We start from the raw sequence: 13,666 nt of genomic DNA, 5'->3' as shown, positions 1-13,666 counted from the left end.
ATAATGTTACGCGCAGGCCCGTAAAATTTAATAAAATCGTAGACACACGATGTATTTAACGACACATTTTATTTATTATATAGATACATATATATATATATATTACGACGATCCATCATGTAACATCGGCGACATTAAATATTTTTTCCGTGACACATCGCGTTACATAATCCATTCAGAAAACAAGCGTCGCAATAATCTCTGTTAGAAGATATATTAGCGTTTGCATGATAGAGTTATAACATGATTACCATCACTTGTGCAATTTACCCTCGCAGCATCACGCATGACGTGGCAATAAATTCGTGATAATTACGCGATATATATAATTACCCGCGCCTACGTAAAATTATGATTAACTTTGAAAAATGATTAGTCAGGCGAAATGCTTAACGACGCGTATATATAGTATGTAAGCGTATTTACGTCAGTTTCCGCACAGTTGTCGGGTTCGCGAATCATAAATCGATACGTTATATGTATCGGGAGGGGGCACGTAATTGGAACGCGAGTAATCTGTCACCGGGACGTACGTACATCAAGACCTTCTCGTGACCGATGGTTGCGACGGACGGCCATTCGGCAATATTTGCCGCGCGCTAATATTGATCTTTTGGCTATGGCTATTTGCTAGTAAATAGAAAATTTCCTCGTATTCGTACGGATACTTCGCCAGAAGTGTCAACGACGTGAACACACGAAACTACTTATCCTTGAGACCAGTCATACTGTCGTCACAATAACTCGATATAACCCTAGAGAAATATAACGTAAACTATTCCGTGAGATACGAGAGACGTAACGCGACAGCAGTCAGTAAGCACAATCATAGTTTTTAAATTCGATAAGATAAGTTTGCGCGCGAGTTGGAAGATTTTTCACTGAAAGACGCGAGAGAAAAAAGAAAAGAGCACAGAGATATATATACAAGTCGAAAACTGAAAGTTTGTGTTACAATGTAGAAAAATAACGGAAATAAATCATAGTTACGATCGCGGAGGGCATGTCACTTCTACGCTGTGTAACAGTTATACGGTCACGTCAAGTCGCCACGCAAACTTCCTGGTAGCTACAACAAGTAAACTGTCGTGACTTTTATTTGCTACATACATATACGCGCCGGAATGACACACACACACATAGATTATATAAATGTTTTCGCGCAGCCATGCGACGCGAACCTTTACGCACGTCAAGACGTCACCACGACATAGCAACGTAACGCATATATATGTATATATACATATGACGCGGTATATCGGAAAATATTAAAAGCGTTTCAGGGTGTATTTTTGCGTCAAATGTTGTCGCTCGGCCGCTCGCGTGACAGTTGCCACGCGGCTCTTTGTATGTTTCTGAAAAAAAAAAAAAAAAACTTGTTATGTGGGACGCTTATATGTACGCGGAATAATCGAGGGAGAAAGAAAAATAGGGAGAGAAAAAGAGAGAGAGAGATAGATTGTCGGTCACGCGACGTAGGAATGAGCTATCCGTCGGACGTCTTTATCTGACGCTATTAACCGCAATGTTTCCTTTCCTTGGCGCTGTTAAAGGGTAAGCGGTTTCCCTGTTAATTGTCCGCCGTCTCTCTATGACGAAAGAAAACGCGGAAATAAGCCCTGGTCACGTAATGACCATGATTAATGAATTACGACGCGACGTAAATTATAATAAATCGTGAGGTGTCGCAGTGAACGGTGGACACTTGCGATCAACGCGGCGAGCGTGAGATTTTAAGTAGTATAGCGCGCTGATATGTCAGACAGAAGAGACCGAGCGCGCCCGGAATGGTCTTACTAGATTTAACTCGGGGATAAATTATCTTGATGCTTTAATTTCATGTCACTACGAATTAAAGTTGACTGGAGGCTCGAGGAAAAAAAATATAAAAAAAACATAACTGTGTAGAGAAATTACTCGCTTCGATTGAAACACAAAATGCAAATTAACATTGTCGATAGGATATTAAACGCGGACTGACATTATAAATTAAAATGTATCTATTATATCAGAATATTAAATTGACCATATATGTATGTTGTAAATTGTTCGTTAAATTGCCCGTATAGCCATTAGCAATATATAATACATGGTGCAAATATAATACATTCGCGAGCGCAAACAAATCCGAAAGATTAAAATCTTCGGTATCGAGCGTGACATCGAACATACGAATGCGAGGGAATGCATATATATATATATATATATATATATATATATACTCACACGGAATAATATTCGGAAAAGCAACTATACGCGGAGCATATACATATATCAACACAGCGTATTGGACTTTCATTCGATGAAAATAAATATGTTCGAGGAAAATAGCTCGTCCCCGGGGAAAACCACAGACGGCGGTCGTGATCGAGGGAACAAGGGAATACTGATAATAATGTAACAGCAGCCGTGCGGGATGATTATTATCAAATTACAATATGAGAAACGGAGAGGACGATCCCGGTGTAATCGGGCAGAGTAGTGTAACCACGTCGCTATTATAACTAGACGAGGGTCAGCCATATAATTAGAGAGGCGTGCGCGACTAGATCGGCATCGTCGCATATATATAGAATCCGATCGTAAAACTGCGCTGAATCCGTGTGCGGGATATAGATTAAACAAACGCGATTAGTAAATAGATCGACGAAGAATAGAACGACGGAGGGCGTCGGACGATGCGATTCGCTGAGCATCCTCATTTCCATCGACTAGAACGTCGAGAAATTACCTTCTCCTCTCTGCTCTTTATTGGAACGAAGGCCGCTTAAATAAGCACGGCACTGCGATAAGGATCGCAAGTGAAGTAAAATAAATTACTTCATTCGTAATGCCGAGTGGCCCTATTATCCCAAGCTGCTGCTAGTCCACCCTCGCCTCGTTGTGCTCATTTTGCTATTTCTGTTCGAAGGAAACAGCAAAGTGGCGTCAAAGGCGAAGAGGTGCCTTCTTCCTTTCTTCTATTTACGCCTCCAATTTTCTTTGATCTCCGAACAAACCGTGAATGTATACGTATCGCCGTTTAATTAATACAGCGCGGTATGACAGAAATATATACGTGTATATATATATATATATATACACATATACACATATATATAAATATATATATATATTTATACATTTTATATATATATATATATATATATATTTATACATTTTATATATATATATATATATATATATATATATATATATATATACGCGATAATATGTTACACGCGACGTTTAATTGATAGGGAACGTTCTCACGGTTCTACATAAATTCTCTGCTTCGCCCAGGCGATTGTATTTTTAATTCAAACATTCCAAACATTCCAAAGTTTTTATATTCCTTCGCGTTTCAAACATTCCAAAGTTTTTCTATTCTTGCGTTTGCATGAATTTACACTGCATTGAGCTTTTTTAATTCGTTTAAGAAAACACGAAAATTCTTTTCTCTCACATATTCGAATGGTTTCGCAATCATATTTTTGTTCCCCGCCAACCTTGTGTTGCGTTCATTTTTGCATATATTTTGCATTTTCCATTCTCTGCGCACATACAGAGAAACACTTTACATACATACTCGTATATATATTTTTTTTTTGTATGACTCGCGCTCGTTAGACTTAGCATTTCCTTCGTAATTACGCTCGTTAATGAGTTTATCTTAACGCGAAATTCGTAATGGCTATCCTGGGCGTGATACGAAGATCTGCGTTACCTTCACCTTGATGAATTTAAACGTCCGCAATGGCGTAATTGTGAGACACGAAATTTAACGTTCTCCCTCCCTCTCCTTCCAGCCACCCTATTTGCACAGTATGCCGTCCGTTTTCTCGTTACCATCGGGGTGTGTACACACAAACCGAACGATGGTTAATGGACTGGGGCAATAAAGCGGCGGGCGTTACATCGATTACAAGCCCCTGGAACGGAACTTTCCGCGATCCGGCAATAACTCTAAATATCGAGGTATCGGTCCGGTACCTTGGATTCTCCGGATTACTTCGATCCGGTTAGTCCGCGGCGAATAACGACCACTTTCCGACACCCGTTATACGCGAAACAGTCTCAACGACGTTTTCGCGCCAGCCTTGTCGTTCTTTTTGCTTCCCTTTTACCGCCATGGATCTACTATTTTTCCTAGGGGTTTTAATCAACGATACTTGTTTAAAATTTGTTTAATTGGGCATTAATTCTTATTTATGACATGACAATTCTATTCACCTAATTATTAATATAATTAATATTATTAAAAAATATTATTAATTTTATTAATATTATTAATATAAATAAAGGTACGATGCAATTAAAGATGCGCCGAGTTTGATATAATTATGTTCTATTTCATATTACTCGAGCTATTTCATACTTATGTGCTTCTCTCATATTTTGTTCAAAACTTTCCTTATTATATTCGTAAAAGAGAATTATATAAACTGTACTTTTGTATCTTTTTATTTGTTTTTATCGACCTTAATAGTAAGACACATTGTATTGTTTGTTATATATTTTCCGATACATTCTCGAGAAGGAAGTTAACGATGCGCTTAATTGTCGAAAGCTACAATCCGTACAATAAATCATGTTTTTATACGGGAAAACGAGAGAAGAGCGGATATTTCCGGGTAGCTCTGTAAATTGGGAACATCAATCGATACTCACGAGAATTGGCGATTCAGTGAGGTGTAATAAAATAGACACAAATCATCCAGGCGTGCGCCGATATTCGATGAAGTCGTGCAGTTGTTGAATATCCAGGAAAACTGTTTTGGGGAGTGTGCAACATTAAGAAACGGAAAAAGACAGAGACGAAGAAATAAAGAGAAAGACGGAGAATCTCGATCGGGTTGGTCCGTCTGCCCAAGCTGGAATTGAACCGACCGAATTCATGAGTCTACTTTCGTGGAAGTTTCCATGCAGCGAAGTACCTCGCCAAGTTTCGTTATTAAGCTTTCAAATTCTTAGTTTGCCGCCTTCCTACTTTTTCTTTTGCGCACTTGGCCGTTTCTTGGTAAAGTTAAATAAATATAGTTGTTCGAACATGATTCACATTTTAGTTGAGTAGAAAATTTGTTAAGAGTTTTAAATAATGAGCTTATATACGGGTAAAAATCTATATCTTGGATTATCGCACTAGCAAAAGAGAAAAATAAGAAAAAAGCGTTGCAAGAGAAGACCTTTCCGAAGCTGGAAGAATTAGAAGATAGAAAAAGCATTATCGAAGTTCTCCTCGACATTTTCGAAGTGGAACACATATCTTCTACATCGCTATCGTCGGCCGTTGCGAGGACTAAGATCAATATCAAAACCTTTCGCGAAGGGCGACTGCCAGAATCGTCTGATTGCCGATAGGGAGTCTTACCCTTCGCGTCTAGAGAAAGAGAGAGAGTAGAAACCATCCTTCTCGGCAGCATGACAAGAGGGCGGAGGACATCGGAAGGATGAAGAGAAGGAAATCGAGGAATGGTGATGGAAGGGCACAGATTATCTCAAGGATACGCGACCGTCATCGAGAGGAGCTTTCACTTCACAAAAATGTAGAATGACCCTTATTCATTCGTTACCTCAATCGAACGTGCGTGATCAGACTCATGGAAAAAATTATTGAATTTATTCTCACATTCTCCGTAAAATAGATGCGGTCAAAAGATCACGGTCGGACACTGGTGGACAAACGGAGAGATAAAACCGGCAAGGGAAGGTCGGCGAATCGAGTGCTTTTCTTTTAACGAGCAGGTCGAGCGGCAAAGTTCTTTTTGTCGCTATTAACTTTGCGCGGCCCGCTGGGGAAACGGATTCATGTAAAATTCATTCGGAGTTGCCACCGGCAGCTCGGACGTCGACGAACTATAAGGGCCGGGAGGAAGCAAGTTTTATGAAATTTACCCTTTCATCGTGCGACGAGAGCATCGGGATATATGGCTTTTTAATGGGTCATCTTCCATCTCGCCTTCGATGGGTTCTTCTTTCGAGAGTTTCAGCTTGCTGCAGAAGCGTGATTTATATATTGAAATTCATATTGCGAGCGCGACAGAGACATCGTGTTTTAATTTATATACATGGAAATTGTTGAGCAGATATATATATATATATATATATATATATATATATATGAATATATGGAAAGTGAGAGACGCGTTTGGAAAGTATTATTTTCATTCTTTCTTTTTCCAGACTGAATTTCGCGAGCGTTTGACAGCGGAAACAAGTGTCCGACGTTGCAATGGGATGAATAAGGTGAGTTATATTTTTGTAAATAAAGCGGATTATTTTTTCACGATTTTTAATTATAAAGGTTTTTTGATGCATATATATATACATATATTTATTTATTTATTCTCTCAAGATCCGCTTTCCCGCAACGATTAGCCGGCTGTCTTTCTTTTTTAGTTCCGCTTTATACAGCTTTTCTTTTATTTTTTTTCTCTCTGCCTCTATGAAGCTTGCAATAACTTTTTAATTCTTACCACTCCGCTGACATCAGGCAGTTCCGTTTCCGTCGAGCAGCACCAGCGCTGTTTACAGAACTCTCCGGCTAGCCATATCGCGACGTTCCACTTATTCTCTGAAGTTATGGATGGTGAACGTCTGAAATGTGTCTAGGGGCGAGTGTGTGCGCTTCCGGCGTTACTACCGGGCAAAGGGTTGAGCTAGCAAGGAACAGTTATTGCTCGGAATTTACTGTCCACCCTCGCACATAGCGCGCGCGATTCCCTTTCTCGGATACGAAAAGAAACTGCAAGAGAACCGTGACATGAAAGATACGTTTTCGAAACGATCAAAAGTTTTTCTAGCAGAATTCTCCACATTCTCATCATTTGAAGCGTGAACAAAATTCAATAATATCGAAGAATAAAAAAGAAACGTATCGTCCCTAGAGTATCGACCCCCAAGATTAACGACGAAAAAAGAAAAAAAATATGTGGAACGATGTAATAAAAAAAAAAACCGGAATATCAAAATGATTGTTCGCGATTAGCTCTGGATTCTGTAATGTAAAAGAAAAAAAAAAAGAAATGCATTTCACTTCGGCGGATATTTTTGTTCTCACGTCGCATTCTCGATCGCAGCAATCTCGAAGATGTCTTTTCATAAGTACGCGGAATGCGGTTCTCCATTACCTTGCGCAAACTACGGCGTCAACATCGACATAGTGTTAGTTAAGATCCACAGTAGGATGCGCAGCAGCCACCATTTGCTCGAAATGAAGGTTGGATACCTACCGGAAGTTTAGCTCACCGCCCACGTTCCTCCCGTGACGGTATCGCGAGCGCGCGAGAATATTTGCTCCAGACGGTGTTCGGTGCTTTCCGCGCTAATAAACCGTTCCTCTCGCTCTACCGTCGCTAATTACCCGACGAACGAGTCCCGAGAAGCCGTGTCTTCTTCTCTGCGCGCCATATTCTATCCGTCGAAATACCGTACGTCACTCCTCCAATCTCACACTCCTCTAAGCGCGAAACTACTTACTACACTCCTTTCTGCCTCGCGCGAAAGGAATTCTCGGAATTTTCGCGGGATCGATGCATCGCAACAGCAAGCGCTTAATTATCGCTCGGACAGAAAAATAAAGAGCTTTATTTTTACGCTAAAGCTGTAACCAGGAATCTCTTTGTTGTGAAATGTAATAAAAAAATTGGTCGCGACAAAGTGGGATTTTATAGTATAAAAGCCTCGTATATAGGATTCCGATATATGTAATTTAGATATACATGATGGAAAATTATAATAAATAAAGGCGCACGCGTCAAATCATATTGATTTTTAAAAATTAATGTTAGACATTATTAATGTTAGACATTGGGGCCCGCATTCTGTTACAAGGATTTCTCGAATTTCCAGAGATCGCAATTCCTTTTGCATTACTTTGTGTCGAACAGACTTGGCCGAAACTTTTGCTCGAAGTACAACCACGGTATGGCGGATGGATAGAGTTAGCAAGAGGAATAGAATTAGAAGACACATGGGAGATGTTAAGCTTGTGTATATATATATAGGTATATATACATATATATGTAATAATTATATAAGAATATAATAATTAAGGATAACGTGAGGAGACTTTTAATACTCGGTCCGTGGCGTTCTTTAATAATTAATTAAATCCAATTATTGGCAAAAGTATCGGTCAAGGATGCGCGATCAAACTTACGCGAAAATGGACGGCGAACTCTTCGACATATTTGCGTTTGACAGCTCGCTCCGACAAAGGACGTTAAGAGATTGTGTCGTAGCACGATTATGCCGTTTGAACTTCCGCGTAGATTGTTCAAACTTTAGAGACGCATAAAGACGAGGGAGAAAGAAAATGAGAAAGGAAAAAAGCGCGAAAAGAAAAATCTCTCTCGACCGTGCGGCAATCGTGAGAACGACTAAGTTATTAACGTTCCGAACCACCCGAGGGCTTAGAACACTTCGTCCCGGCGAAAGGTTGTTCAAACTTGAAACGTCTAGCCATCTTCCGCGCTTGTCTTCGACAACGAGGACGAGGACGAGGACGACGACGGCGGTTTCGCAGGATACTCGTGGATGACCTCGTACTCGTACGCCCATGTAGACGCTCGTCTCGTATTCCCAGAGGGTTTAATTAAGAGGATGTGTTGTCGGTGCCTCGTCGCCGTTGATCAATAGCTCAAGGGGTGCTATCACCTTCTCTGTTTCGCATCCGTCGATCCCGATTTCTCGTTCCTTTTGCGACCCGACAAGGGAGAGAGGAATTGGGAAAGGGATGGTTACGTATCTCAATCTATCCGACCGACCATCTTTCCCCCTCCATCGAACTGTGACTTCGATTTCTGTCACTAATACTCGACAGGCTCTTTGATGTCGAGGACTAGAAGACACTATCATCGCGTCGTCATGGATACCTATGGCACTTGAGAAGCGAAGGAAACCTCTTAGCCTCCTTTCTGCGAGAAATTAAGCGGTCCTCTTTTACGTGATCGGGAAATCGAGCGAGTATTCTTGTCAATAATGCGTATTGCATCGTGCTTACACCTCCACTTTACTTGCACTTAACGTGAAAGGAATTATACGTCTCGTCTAATTGAAGGATGAGTTTGTCTGATTGAAAAGATGACAAGATATGTATGTATGTCTGTGTGTCTTACGAGTAAAGGATAAAATGAATAAATGAAAGTAATTTTCTCTATTTCTTTTAAGCAAATTTATTGATAATGAGATCGCATTAAATTTTAAACGTCTCATATTTTTAATTAAAAAAAAAAAAACTTTTTTCAAAAACTTATAAAGTGAAAAATAAAAGAAATATATTTTACTGATATTATAGAATTGTATTGAAAAAATCGAAACACATTTTCTGCAACGATTTTAGCATAAGACCTGCGTTTGTGTTAAAGCTAATAAATCGCAGTGATCACGAATACCTCTTTTCTTCGCTCGTTTTAATGGCAGTTGGGATTGGCAGCCCGAAGCCAATATCGATACCGATATCCTTTTCCTAGTATCGAGTACTTGAGAGTGTTGTTTTAACAGAAGCAGCTCCGAACGAATATCCTCTTACACTTCCTATATGGAACGATAGATGAGATGAAAAGTACCATCGTATATTTTCTTTTATTCAAGAACCGAATAACTGTTGCGATCATTTTTATTTATACAGCATGACTCAACAGATGTATATATGAATGTAGTTTAAAATCGGCAAATAATTGCGTAATACATACATACATTACGTTTAGTGCAGCAAAGTAAATACGCAAAGCTTTGGCCCGACACGTGTGAATTTAGAGAAGCCATGTGAGGGATATAAGGGATTCCGCGGAGAGTTATGGAATTCATTATGATAACATATACTTCGCCTTTCCTTCGTATAGGATTAAACCGGTGCGACAAGCGATTTCTGCGTTACACCGCTTAACACGCAAATTCAATTTTAACAAATTTATCCTAAACCGAGTGATGCGGCACCCCGACTAAAGTAATCTATTTAGAAAGTTTGAGCCGTTCCTGTACTTGAGACTCAATTAATAATGGAATTAATGCACCGTTCCCGATAAAGCGTATTTACGGAACAATGATACTTAAAGCAATAATAGACTAATACTAAAAAGTCATACGATGGATCTATTTCAGATTAATATAAATTTTTAAATCACCATTCTTCATTCTTTTCTTATAATTTTTATAATTTCAATATTTCTTTTCAATGTCATTTCAAACGTCTCAAAGTCATGGATATCTTTCTTTAACATAGAAATCGACAGATTTAACCTTTTCGATTGCATGGATGAGCATCAATCAGACGTAAGCGAAAGTTTGAATCTAAGATGAATAGCTTTAAATACATGATTTGAAACATAGTTTATAAATTGTTACAACAGTAGATTGCAACGTCCTAAACCACTTAACTACCGCCAGCGTGCCGTAGCGGTTAAACGTGCATCAAAAACGTTCTCGCGTAGCCGAAACTCTCGAAACGCTGCTAAATCCCGGTACTTCCGGAATTCCTGGCATCAACGTTCATCCTTGAATTCGGGATTAGTACGGTGCGCGCGCGAACGGGAGTAGCGATGCTGTTTGTTGCCGGAGTTTAACCGGTAATCCACATAAAAAGGAAAGAGCCGCGAATAATTTGTTGACTTATTGTGAGGACAGTAAAATCCAACGCGGACTTTATGGGATTAGTTTTCAACGAATAAAAAATATGTACAACGTCTCGATACTTTTATATATTTTCTGTATGTAGCAACATTGCTAGAATACATTTTATTCAATATTAAATATTAATTATTCTCAAATCTCTTTACATCATCAAATTAACTTTGACGAAATATATGAGGAAATTACGCGTGAGAATTAAAATGTTTAATATCGACTGATTTATTTTTTAACTTGGTTCGTTGATAAAGAATTATGTTTCAATTTCAGTTCTTCAGGAAATAGATGAAAAAAAGGGAAATAAAATGTTATCTTTTTTATTGATCGAGTCGCTATAATGTGCGTCCGAGTTTCCGCGAGTATAAGAAAAAATATCTATCCCAACTTAAATTGCATGCAGACGGTTAAGCAGTTCCGTCGTACGATGGACGATCATCGATTTTCAGAAAACAGCTGTCTGACGGTGCGCGACGGAGAAGGAACAGATGATAGATACGATAGACTCGAGCAGAAAATGATATGAAGGAAAGAGAAAAGTTAGCGGTTGGAGAGAGTAAAAAAGAAACGAAGAGAGAATAATATCGGCCAATAACAGGGGAAGATAGACAGACAGATAGGTAGAAAAAGGGACAGAGAGAGAGAGAGAGAACTGTCGAAATAACATACACAAAGTCATAAATCGAAGGCGTGCTGCCGACGCAGCAACAGTGTTACCGGCTATAGGATAAACGCCAGAGTTTCTATTGTACAGACATATATATACATATACACATACATGTGTATCCCAACGCGTAAAGCGTATGCGCGCGTTGCTCGAAGAGGGTTGAATGCGAACGAAATAGAAGATGGGGATATTAATCCCGCAAGTAACTCGCCGCGTACGCTACGCGTATACCGGGTGTCCCCGCCGAAACGGAGAACGTCGTTCTCTCCTCCCCTGAACCCAGCTGATTTACGTTCGAAGTCGTCGCGAAGTTCGCGAGGCCGTCGCACGAGTTTACCGGGCTTTTTGGCACGTCCGTGCCCCCTGACTAATTGCCGAGATCCCCGACGTGGCGTCGCTAATTCGGCGCTTATCAAGACTGGCACGTTTAAGGGTCCCGCACTCGCGCCCTGCACTTTCGGCTATGCAGGCCCTCGTTATTAAGTACTCGCCCGAGAGACGCAATATTGCGGAGCAAGGCGAAACCGCGAGATTGATGTTTTCCTCGGGTTTATAATTAAAGACACTGTAACCTGGTTTCTTCGCGACAAAAGAAGCCAGCGGGATCTTCCCTGACAGATACATTGACTTTTATATTTATTGAGGGAAATAAGTTACGATCAAAGATAGAAGAGAAAGAAGAGAACAAATGCCGCGGAACGGTATCATTAACCATGGCAAATGTCTCGGTTTTCGCTATCGAACTATTGATAAAGTGGAATATTGTTTTAATGGCGAATTTCTTATGAAAGAAAAAAAAAGATGATAACCTTTCGATACTGTCATCGAGGGCTTGCGAGACGATAACTTATTCCGGATGGCAAAACCCGCGAATTGCAGGTCGCGTAATGGCTCACAGACGGTTAACCGTGGAATTAATTTCTTGGCAATGTCTCTCTTTTTACCGGACCTCGCCGCCGAGCGCGGGTCACGCTGTTTTCCATTTTTTTTTTCCCCCATGTTCTGCCATCCCGCTCTCGAAAGTACGTGATAAATGAATTGGACGTAATCCGAATGCCCATTGTTTCGCTTTAACGACGATCCCGCTGACTAGGTACGTTATGGGTCGGGAAAACACATGGAGATCTCGACGCCTTTAACGCGACACCTACATATATTAGAGATGCGTAAAGATGCGGAACAAAGTTCACGAACAAAAAAAAAAACGATGCGAGAGTTTTTCGTTGATATTTGAAGGAATTTGCTCGACTTTCTACATTTCTTTCAATTTTGCGATTCGTATTTATTGCGTTCGGATTTATTGAGCGACGCTACGAGGAGGATCAAATTTAATTCCGATGTATACCTCGAGAGAAACTTGTAATACTATCAATAACGATATTACGCTATATTTTTATTTTTTTCGACGAAAGTGTGCAACACGCGCGAACAATGGCGCGTCGATAGATGATAATAAATGAACATTTGTTTCTCACGACCTGCTCGCATGTCGTCGACGTGCAATTTCGATGAGCATACCAATTCGCGCTGTGAAAGTTGTTTACGATCGCATGCCGAAAAATATCGGGACGCGTTTGCTAGGTTTTTCGCACGAAAATAAAATATTTTTCGCGAACGCGGTCGGTCGAACTCGTCGGTGTGTTGGATTTATTGGTTTCCATCACCCCCCTCTTACAGATTTTTTGCTATATAGCGAACGCAATTCTACCGATATTGTCTCGTTGCGTTTCATTGGAATTCGTTAAACTATCACGCTCCGTTGAAATAATAAGCTCGGATAAATCGACAAGTCAGGCGTTCGTTCGGCCGATGTATCGCGAACAGCAAATTAAATTTAATATTTTCATAAATCCTTGTTTCAGTTATCAGATATATAGATATATATATATATAAATTGCTCTTAAAACTTTCAAAACATTTTGATACCGAAGACAGGAGAGAACAAAATAGGCGAGATTACGAAATTCGAGGTGATCGAGGTTCCGTTAATCAACATTATTATTCAATTTGCGCATCGTCATTCTGTGCATAAAGTTCCGGGGAAATGTGCCGACTGTGCTTCTAGTTCTCAGAACCGTGCCTTTAAACCCACTATTCCGGAAGATTTTATGGTGATAGACGACTTCCTGCGCCGGTGGACACCCCTTCATTAAACGCACATTGCAAAAGCCATCGGAGGGGTCGAATCCATCGGGTAGTGATTTTCTCGGGATGATTATACATTAAGCCAATTGTACCAGGCACCAGATCTTCCGAGGGCACGTTTCCCCGTTCGTCAGCGTCGTTTGATCGATAACACATTTTTTGTTACTCCGCGGCTTAAATCCCTCTCATTCCTTTTTTTTCCAGATTTAACGAGTCTCATAACGACGTAACTTTCGCCCATGTAAATTG

At 40.1% G+C, this 13,666-nt stretch overlaps 1 protein-coding gene and 1 long non-coding RNA gene across 3 annotated transcripts in view; one reads left to right on the top strand and one right to left on the bottom strand.

Moving 5' to 3' along the window:
• sfl (N-deacetylase and N-sulfotransferase sfl) overlaps positions 1 to 13,666 on the top strand; it is a 263,272-nt gene that overhangs the window by 20,938 nt on the left and 228,668 nt on the right. Inside the window, exon 2 of the mRNA XM_085482469.1 lies at positions 6,163 to 6,225. The gene's annotated coding sequence lies outside the window, so the exon portion shown is untranslated. The remainder of the gene's footprint in view (positions 1 to 6,162; positions 6,226 to 13,666) is intronic.
• LOC114936982 (uncharacterized) overlaps positions 1 to 13,666 on the bottom strand; it is a 136,987-nt gene that overhangs the window by 789 nt on the left and 122,532 nt on the right. The window lies entirely within an intron of this gene.

Source organism: Nylanderia fulva, unplaced genomic scaffold (genome assembly GCF_048542155.1).
Source record: "Nylanderia fulva isolate GAGA-0341 unplaced genomic scaffold, ASM4854215v1 Scaffold10, whole genome shotgun sequence".
NCBI lineage: Eukaryota > Metazoa > Arthropoda > Insecta > Hymenoptera > Formicidae > Nylanderia > Nylanderia fulva.
The sequence above is the reverse complement of the archived record's forward strand: the minus strand, read 5'-3'. Positions and strand labels throughout refer to the sequence as shown.